The following is an 11,542-nucleotide window of genomic DNA, read 5'->3' on the forward strand; positions in this document are numbered from 1 at the left end:
GAGTTAGATAATTCTGGGCCCCTCTGTATTTAAGAAAGATTATTTTCTGGATGCAGGATTTTTAACTGAAATTAAATTCTTTCAATTAACCTTCTCTCACTAAGGAATTTCAGAACTAACTCTTGGATTTCTTTGTGCTTATGACGTGACCGTCTTGAGGAGTGATACTGCTCCCCATTGGGGAGATTAAAATCCCCTAAAACTCTGAGTAAGGTGGGGTAGATATGCTGAGATTGTCCGTTAAACGTTAATTGAATTCCGGACGGTGGCTGGTGACCTATAAAAAGGGACGAGTTTATTGTGCTTTATAAAAAACAGACAGATATTTTTATTGCTTAAAACAATGACAGGAAATGTCAGAATAATGTAGAAACGAGATCATGTACTTGTTGGCCTGGGGGACACCTGCTCAGACGTGATGAGGGGTCACCTTCAGAGCGTGTGAGGAAGATTTAATTTCAGTCTCAGATTCATAAACTATGGACGATCGATGAGGTGCACACACGCAAAATGGATCTGGGGATTTCCTAGAAGCTTGTCAGACCCTGATTGGTTTAGCAGATCGTCCGATCCACCCTGTAACCTTAGTATAAGAGCGAATACCTGAACCGAATTGAGCAGATTAATTCAGACCTCCATGAGAGAAGAACTAACCAAGAGATACCACCCTTACACCGGCTGTCGCTACTACCGCCATCGTGAGAATGAAGAATAAGATTTTGTGAGAATCTTGATGATTTCTGGTGTAACCGATCTGAACGATGTATATATATAAAAACTTGTAACTTTCATGAAATTAACTTTTTTTCATAGTTAGAAATCCTGAGTCTGTCTTGTGTTTCTGGCATGCATGCAAAGCTATTTGCTTTTCAAGAGAATCAACACTGAGCTGAGACGCTGAGAACTATGTGAAGACCTCCCAGCAGACTGACGATCATGACCAACAGTTTCAATGAAGTCAGAGGCCAATTGCTGACCTGGGCAGGAGACCCTTCACATTTGGTGCCGTGACTAGGATAGACCCTGAGGGTGTAATTAGTTTTAGAATTTCTTACACTGGTTGGCGCGGAAAAGACAAAAAAAAAAAAGTACAACAAAAAAAAAAAATAATAAAAAGAGAGAGACAGACCGAGAGAGGAAAGGAGAAACACAAGAGACACGAAGGAAGGAAAAGAAAAAAACATGCATGAAACGCACATTTGAAAATAAGACGACCGTGAAAGACTGAAAAAAAAAAAACTATAATAGAATAGAAAAGGAGAGACTGATAATAAACACAGAAGGAAAAAGAGAAAGGTGAAGAGAGACAGAAAAACGTAAAGAAAAACACAGAGACAGTAAAAGAGAGAAAAAAAGAAAGAACTTTTTTTTTTCCTCTCTTGGGAAACGTGCGAACTTGAAGAGAACGGAAGGGAAGAGGAGACGAACCAAGCCAAGCAACCCAAGTGAAGAGGAAGGCAAAGAGAAACAGGTAAGGCGATTCTTTATAAGTTTCTATCGCCTGCTGTTTGCGTGACTGGTCTCGAGTTGAAAAAAAAGAGATAGAAAGAGAGGCATATTGTTTGAATTGTGGTCTGAGGAACGAATTAGCGAGAGAGTGAAGGAAGTGTTGTTAAAAAGTGAAACTAATTTTATAGCAGTTCAGTTATCCGCTTAGCGTGTGGCTGGAATTGAGTTATATTTTCGCGTGTTGACTTACATTGAAAGATGAGAGAGGTTGGAGAAGAAAAAAAAAAAGAGAGAAAGTAGCTTTTAAAGAGATATTTGTGCAGTCTTCTTGAATGGTTAAATTGTATTTGATTTTTTTCTGGTTCGATTGTTTATGTAATTTTCTTTCTCTTGTTTTGATTATTACATGGTATTATGTTTGATTTTTTTTATTTGTCGTAGGGTGCAAGGAGAATAATGAATAATAATAAAGGGAACAGAAGGGTAAACAATAATGTCGAGTGATAACGTTAAGAGGAAGTCGGTGGTCGCGACGGACAAGGAACGAGTAGTGGGTGTAGATGTGTGGGCACACGGCAACGAATTAGAGAAGCAACAGAATAACAATGGCATACCGGACAAATTAGAGGGGAAAGCCTTAGTTGATTGGGTCTTGATGCATGGCCAGTTAGAGGGAAATAGTAGCAGGGAGCCGGAACCACGGAGGTTAACGGGAGCTTCTCAAGCTCTTTTGGGTAGGCTAGAACTACCCAAGTTTAGAGGGAATCCTAGTAAGCTGAATGGGTGGATACAGACCCTCCTGAAAAAAAAAAAAAAACGGTCTATGACCTCTGTGACATGGAGGTGGTCTTATAGGCATACGAAAACGTCACAGGGTCAGTGTCAAGGTTCATTAGTCAAAAGATGAGGGAACACCCCCAATTAAAATGGGATCAATTGCAATCAGCTTTAGAGGGGGAATATTCTAGGGAGCAGACTCCCTTCGATGCAACAAGGAAGATGATCCAAATCCGACAGCAACACGGAGAGGATATAGTTGACCTGGGGGAATGGATATCCGGTTTAGCCAGGAGAGCCTTGCCCAATGAGAAGCTGAGAGAAAGTGGGGCCGTTCAGCCGTTATTGGCGGCTATACTGGGAAAGGCCTTAAGGGATAGAGACGTTCGAGCCGATGTTATTAAGGATGGCCCGGTCAGACTACAGGAGGCAGTTGAATCGGCCTGGAGTAGGGAGCGGATGTGGGTATGAATTCGCTGTCCCCGATTACAGGAAGATGTTACAGAGATGCAGTTTGGACCAAGAATATCGACCAAGGTGGGCCAAGAAAACTCCCCTTCGGAGAAGGAGCTTCGACGGATATCATAGAAGGAAGGAACGACAGGGGGCCCCTATGCCCCCTCCGGGCAGGAGGGGAATGGCTTGTTTGGCCTGTAGATGGGAGAGACATGGGGCAGAGAGTAGCCCAACCTGTGAGGAGCGGGGTCCCTATGGCCAAGTGGCTGGTTGATGTACAGACGCGGCGGACCGTAGATTAGGAGAAGAAAGGATAAAGATAGACTACCCCCCACCCGCCAGAGAAGAGAATGGAAGGTCAGGTGGTCAGAGTGGAGATCACCTCCCGGCTACCTAGGAACAACACAGGAAGGAGGCCGAGGGAGTCACGACTGGATGATCCTTATGGACCAGGGAGCCAGGGGGCGCCTAAGTTGCTGGACCTGTGGTCAGTTCATTCATATGGCCCGAGGCTGCCCACAAATGAAATGTAGGCATTGTCAGGAGCCAAGCCATTTGTGAAGAGAGTGCTCCCGAAAAGGGGGAGACTCCTTGATGCAGAAGCAGAGAAAAGCCGTTGCCTGAGGTTGACCAAGCAGGAAGAAAAAGGCCAAGGCGGGTGGAAGTTCGCTGTATCTTGAAGGAGAGTCGGGATCTTAGATGCCAGATGGTGGTGGTGGGTGGGGGGCATTAAGGTGGCAGCCCTGGCCGATATGAGTGACACTGGTTAAGTCCAGTGCTTATCGGAAGATGGCTGACCAAGGACATTTGTACCCGGTTCACCTGGAATTGACGCAGGCGGATCAACAAAATGTGTAGCTTTAACTCACGTGTGCCATTTTTCTGTTGGTCTTTGATCAAATGACAGGACACCAGTTTTCTAATACATTAGAGGTTCATTCACATGAGAAATTTATTCAGGCAACATATACAGAAATTAGAAAGATAAAGAAAGATACTGGACTCAATGACTTGTCCTTCAGCTGGGATGAACAATTGCTTTATCCACTTGTTTCGAAAGCTGATAAGAACATGGAACTACAATGCACTTCAAAGGAAATGGCGTCAGATTCTTAACTTTTACTTATTTACAAAACAATCTCAATCTGTGGATGATGATGATGATGATCATCCGATTGAGATTGTTTTGTAGGTCCCAAGATGGCTTCTCGGTCCGATATGAGCTCTGAAGTATCTCTTGTATGTAATGCACTTTAGACATGATTTTGTAGCAGAGGTGCCAACTGTCCTGTCTCTTTGAATAGCATGTTTCCTCTTGCATCCCTCGATGTGTGCAGACTCATGACCCTAGATGCGCTTTTGGCCTTTATAAATCGTGACTCATTAGTAAAAAAGAGAGATTAGTTTTTCATCCCTCCAACACACACACTGATTTAATCAGGTCCGTTATCTGCTGTACTCCTCTCTGGTTTGCTTGTGCTTTCTTCTGGACAGACGGGTTGTTTTATATTATTGGAAAATGGCTGCTGCTTCTTCTGTGCTTTTACAGTACCTGCAACTTAGAACAGCCATTCATTTCAGAGTGTTTAGAAAAAATTAGATTTTGCTACAATTAGCATGAATTTAAATTAAAAAAAAAAAAAAACTTTTTAATTGAAAATATTTTGTAAATTTGCAAATGAAAAATATTTGAAAAGAGAAAAAAAAACAGGAAGATTTGCAAAATAAGAGAAAAAAGATTTTTTTTTTAAAACTAAAATAAAAACAAAAACTTTCACTTTATCTATTGTTTATTCCAGCTTACACAATCATGGCAAAAAACATTAGAAGCTGAAAAAAAAAAAATGTACACAATTTATCTTATCTTTATTGTAAGTTTTATATTCAGGAATTCCACTCATTTTTAATTTCATCTTCAAAATCATTCTTTTTCTTGAAATCTTCCTGTTTAGGGAGGAGGAGGAGGAGGAGGTTTGTTTTCTGTTTTTGTTTTTTTACATTTTATTTTCTTTTTCATGTTCCGATACATTAATTGTACAACAGTTGGTTTCGTTTTTTTTTTTTCAATCATTTAATTAAAAATTTCTTCCATTTGTTTTGCAAATTTTCTTTTTTATGTCTGTTTACACGTACAGATTTACACATTAAGAGTTTGTGAGTTAAAATGGCTCGATCCTTCTGTCATATTTACAATCGTCACAATTCTTTTTTAGTATTGTTAACTGGGAGGTGTTGATGGGGGGTGGGGGGTCTCACCGCCAGTGAATAGGATGATGATAATAAACGCCGAGACATCCCAATGTGGTTGTTAGAACTATAATCATGTACATCACAAACAACCAATTATCTCTTCAATGTCAAGAAGAGATAGATGTGTACATAAATTTTGTTCCCCCTCATACATATATGCACACACACACACACACGCGTACGCATACACACTGGCATTCAATAATGCATACAAAAAAGGTGAGAGAGAGATCATATAAAATAGATGAGGCCAAGAAAGTTGTTGATGGCAATACACCACAAAATAATAGATAAATAGTGAAGTAGACCAAAAGAAAAAGAACACATTTCATAAAGAAAAGTATCAATGTCCTGATCGAATCAAAACATGTAATGGATCACAGGTTTCCTTGAAAAATGCTGTGGTTGTGTTGAACTGTTTATTCATTTTGTGCCAAAATAAAAAGATGGCTGAATTATTCAATCAGTAAAATCGATGTGCATATATGGGTGTGTGAATAAGATATGAAAAAAAAATAAAATAAAATAAATGAAACGATGAAGCCAGTGATCAAAACGGTCTTTCACAGGATTCCTCCCTTTTTTTCAGACAATGCATATCCGCAATTCTTCTTGGGCACATTTTTTGCAGCAACAGGAAGTTTTTGACTGCATTTGACCGGGGTTATTAAATGACACATTGAGTACGGATACACATATTTGTAAAACTCAGATCTAATGCTCTACCCAACTAGCTATACTTCCTAATATATGAATTCCATTTATTATATATATATATATATATATATATATATATGGAATAATAGATAAGCATGTCAACAGACTAGTAAAACTAAGGAGACACGTAACTAAAGCAGAATCAAGATATTTTGGTAGATTCATATGACCATAATCATTTGATTATCTCCACCAAATGATTAAGGTTATATGAATCCACCAGAATATCTTTGTTTAACTTTAATGATGTGTGGTGTGTCCTTACTTTTATTAGTCTGTTGACATGCTTATTTATTATTCCATATTTTATCTGAAATGTTCATTTCATGTTTTATTCAAGGTGTAGGAATCTGTGTCTATATAAGTGCTCAATAACAAGTAGAGTAATATATTTATTTAGCATAAATTTTTATACCAGCATTTCTAGTTAAATATATGCATACATGCATTAGCTAAAGCCTAGGACAGGCTGCTTTGTCAGACGAAATAATCAATTGAAAGTAATCATTTTTGATTGATTGTATTTATTTCTATTCCACAGTGGAAAATGCGACACAAGAGTCAAGAAGTGAGATTGAAAAGTCAGCACCCCCAAAGAGAAGCACTCAGACTTGCAAAAAATGCCTGGACAGCCCTGTCAGCATTTCCCAATAGGGATGCCTCAGACGATTAGCAATAAACTAACCCCTTCTCAAAGAGAAAAGGCAAAGCCTGGGAGATTGGACCTCCTAGAACTGCACAGGACTGGCATCATACCATAATCAACAATGAAAAAGTCATTTCAGAAATGGTTTAGACTTGATTTTGGTATTGAGGAAAAAACCCAAGTGCGATGATGAAGCTTCGTCAAGCCAAATAATAATTTTTGATTGATTATTCGGCTTGATGAAGCTTCAGCCTCTACTAGGCTTTAACTGATACGCGTATTCACATATATGTTGAAATGTTTGTATAAAAATGTTACTATATATACACACACAAAAATATCTATGTGTACATATATATGTGTACATATATGCATACATTAATATTTATAAACTGTTATATTCTTAGGTTTATGCTTATACAATTTAAATAGTAATTTATATAGCATATTTCTATAAATATGCTGTGTGTATATACACATTGCAAAAAGATTTATATATGTCACAATATTCATGTATGGCTAAAACTACATATTGATTACGGTTCTCCTCAGAAGGAGAAGGAGGAAAAGAGTCTGTTAAGAAAGAGAGCAGAGAAACTAACTCAAAATATGAATGAGCCAATCAGAAAACCAATTTTTTTTCAAAGGTTGAACAATAAAATTCCTATCCAGAACATTACTATTCAGAATTAAACTGTGCTTCAGATATAAAAACATGTCGGATTTCAAAACACTAAAAAGAAAGTTTGCTTTTTTTAACATATAGTATATTCTTCCATTCACCATCCAGGCACATCTTTCACAGCCTTTAACATTATTTTAACATTTATAATCTCTTCTCTTTATATATATAAAAGTTAAACCATACACATACGTTGGTTATTGTTATATGTTAAGACTATAGTCAAACTTTTGATAGAATTGAATAAATTACATCTTTTATGGAAAGAAAATCATCAGTTTTGTAAAATACTGATGCAGCCATTATTCAGTCTTCAAAAATGAAACTGAATCTAAACTTAAATAAAACACACATTGAATAAAATATGCCTGGGTTTGAACCCAACAAAAATATGCTTCAACTAGAGAGTTATACCTATGCATGTTTCATTGACAATCTCTATATTTATAATAGTCAGTTAAAACTTAAAAAACAAAAAAAAACTAATAAATCAGAAAACATTATGAAATATCTATAAACAAAAATGAAAGTTAAAAACAATAAACAAAAAGGAAACCAGATAAAACACTGGCATATTTTGTACTTTGTGTACTTAATTAGAAAATGTTCTGATGAAGTTACGCCGAGTGAAATTGTCCTGTTTTTCCAATTTTTGTGTTACTATAAATGAATATTTCTATGTTTGTTGAACAGATTTACTTCCTTGCCAGGAAGTTAGACACAAGGTCAGGGGTAGTTTTGAAAAGCCAATACACCAGGATAAGCGCACTCTGGCCTATGTTCCCTGATATGGGTGCTTTAAAGAAAAATTAGGACCTGAGAGGGTGAGCCTCTTAGGACTGCATAGGACGTACACCAGCTTGACAGTAACAACATTACTGCCCAATTTGTATCGTAATCCTATGATTTCACATACTCTTAAATAAATTTTTACATTTACAAATGTAGTACTAGTCTTTTCGATCTCAAGATGGTGTTTCTATTTATTTACTACCTTATAGGGGCAGAGTAAGATGAGGTCATTTCTTAAGGTGGGGAAAATTCAGCTTGCCTAAAAGGAGTATTTTGAATTGTGGCACAAATAAAAATTTCATCAGTTTAAAAGAATTTCCCCTTCACTGACCAAGGACAGAAAAAATGAAGTGTAGTATGAGATGGTAGTAGTAAGATGATGTGTTAATAAAATTTATAATTTCTTGTTAGCTGACCCCAAAATCAAAGCACACAATGTTTTGTATTTTATATCTATGACCTTGAGTGATAGCGATTTGCATGTTTCCAAACATCACAGAAAAAGATGGAAACTACAAAAAAAGCTAAACTGTGATAATATGAGGCATTTAAATATCTATGAAATTATAATAAAAACAGTTAAATACTTACAATGCTAATTCTGTGGCATGTATTCCTAAGTCTTTTTAATTTCATAAAAGATGCTTCCATCGAAATTAAAAATCCTTACTTGTCAAGATTCATTTTTCATTGTGTACAGTAAATATGTATTCCTTTATTTTTTAGTACATTTCAATCAGAAGTTTGATACTTAAAATGTGATCGTCATTCAAAAGTCACCCAATTTTATATTTAATGGAATAATGAAACTAAATAATTTAACTTGATTTTTCATGCCACACTATTATTAGTATATATATATATATATATATATATATATATATATATTATATATATATATATATTAATTACATTACACGCATACATGTATATCATTATATCTTTGTAAACACAAATAAGTACTCTCAGGTAAATGACAGTGTTTATATAAGCATTGAGGTTTCACTTTTTCACCTGCATGCTTAATGATCAAACAGAATTATTGACTATTAATTAGACAATTGTAGATTTGATCCTAACTTGAAGCAATCTGTCTAGTAACAATGTAAAACTGATGTCAGTGACTATATATTTAAATATATATGGATTGGATATTATGGACAAACCATTGGTTTCATACTGATAAAAATAATTGTTTCGTTCTGTAACCTACTGCTTCTAGTCGAATGCTGAAGATTACTGATAACCTTAGTACAATATCAATAGTTTGTTCATGATATCCCATCTGTTTCTATTTAAATAAATATGTTGGACTCTTACTTCAGTAATTGAGCATAGGTTAATTTTTGTTTAAAAACAATACAATTAGTTTTTACATTTAAAGTATTGAAACAATTTGTTTTTTGTTTAAATATGATTCAATTGATTGTATTATACTCGATTTTTTTATTTCTCTTTGTTTGCCTAAAAGATTTTTTTAAAATCATTTATTGGGCCGATGATATGGTTAAACTTGACAAACCGTTTGCTAAATAAAAACAATAAATGCCCACCAATTTATTATCTTCAAGTAATTAAAAATAATTCAAGATAAAATGTTGTATATCACAGGTATGGAAGAAAGGATAGAGGAGTTCTCTAGAAAAGGTAGGGGGGAAGAAAAGGAAAGAAAAAGGGAGGGAAAGGGGATTAGATATAATATATTCATATATATTCATTATATTATAATATTCATCCTTATTCATACTTAAAAAATGTAATAAATGTTTCAAGAGAAAAGCTGAGTATGAGGGGGTGGGGAAGAAGCAATGATGCATTCATTAAGCACTAGAGGAATGTCTGCTCAAACACAAACTGCATGCATACTCAGGCAAATAATGCTCATTATCTCAACACTAAAACATAGACATACACGCATACATACATAAAAAGAAAAAGCGTGTATATGTATGAGACAGATATGCACACGCACACACAGTCATGTGCCTGTACATATAAAATTTCATATATACATATATACACATGAGCACATATGCATGTGCAGATATGTATATATGTCTGTTAATACATACACACGCTCACTTGCCTGTGTATGCATACAATGTAGCACTGCCACTCGCGTACACGTCTAGTGGTCTGTACATAGTGTCACATGATCATTTGTAGGGAACAAAGCAGCCACAACAACGCACACACCAATAATGCCAACAGTAGTAGTGGCAGTGGTGTTGAAATGAATACAGCAAATAAAATTTCAAAGTAAGTATGCGTTGTTGGGAGACAAACTGAAGGACAGAATTGTTGAGTTGTTTGAAGGTAAAATATGGAATGTATGAAAGAGAGAGAGACTACTTCAGTGCATAGCTACACAGCTGCCAAATGTAACAGGCAAATGAAGGTTAGATTTATATCAGATTTGCTCAGCACATGGTTAATTAGCAACAGGCTACAGACACCAATAATAGGCCTGGATATAGAAGACAATCGGCAAAGGAGATATGTGAAGAAATATATTTTTTTTAGATTTGTCCATTCATGAATGTTGAAGGGTTAGTGGATTAATTGTTAAACTAAATTAAAAAAAAAGGCTACACAAAGTAGTTTATGTGTGTAAAATCTGCAAGCAACCAAAGAAAATAAAATATTTTAAACAAATATAGACAGAAAGATTTAAGTAAAAATAAAAAATAAAATTATAAATACACAACTCGATTATAAATAAAATTATAAAGAATAGTTAACAATGAAGAACTCGTAAACAGAAAATAATTTATATCAAACGCAATAAGAGTTAAAATCTCTAACGACCCGTGTAAACGCTTTGTATGATATTTTTGTTTCTAAATTTTATTTCATTAAAAGCTCTCTCGTCAACACGCTCAAAATAACAATGGCCACTGAACTCATTGCTTAATTTTGATAAACTTAAGCGATTACATATGGTTTTAAAAACTGTTTTTTATACAAGTTAGTCAAACATTTAATTTTATTGTGTTTGTTTAAAATTATTTTTGTTTTCACTTTTTGTTTACGAACTCTGGACTTTTACTGTTATAGGAAAAAAAGAAGAAAACTATTCTTAATTTATGGAATGAAAATTATTATTGGGGGAGGGGGTATTAATAAGCAAAATAAACAGAAAGGATAAACCGAAAAGCAAAATATTAAAATATTAAATTATTAAAATATTAAATTATTAAAATATTAAATCCGAAAGCCAATTGACCCCCTCTCTCAGTCAAGTGCAAGTATATTTATATGAAAGTTAATTCAAACACATTTGACTACATATTCATGCAAATATGCATTACATATATAAATGTAGGTTGTATATATAATACAATCACATTTGCAATGACTTCTTTACAGATATGCATACTAAAACGTGCAAAATTTTATATCATCTCTAGAGATGATCACATACAATCGCATGAGGATTGAATGTATCATATATATATATATATATATGATGTATCACCGCTTTTCAGATTAGTTAAAGAATAGGTACACTTAATTTCAGCTGAACAAGCAAAATTTTCAGTTTTTCTATGAAACTGCAGGTATCAATGATCGATCAAATTAATGTACAGTGTTATTTGTAATACAATATTATGCTTTAGTTCCTGGTGTACAGAACTGATGATCGAGGAGTCTATTTTTTGTGTTTGATTTTTATGTAAACGAGATTAGGCCTCCTTGTGAAACCCCAGTTTACTTTAATCTACAAAACCTGTATATTAATAAATAAATATTATGCTCTTATCATGGTAACT

This window comes from Euprymna scolopes, chromosome 6 (genome assembly GCF_053919585.1).
Source record: "Euprymna scolopes isolate OS-2025 chromosome 6, ASM5391958v1, whole genome shotgun sequence".
NCBI lineage: Eukaryota > Metazoa > Mollusca > Cephalopoda > Sepiida > Sepiolidae > Euprymna > Euprymna scolopes.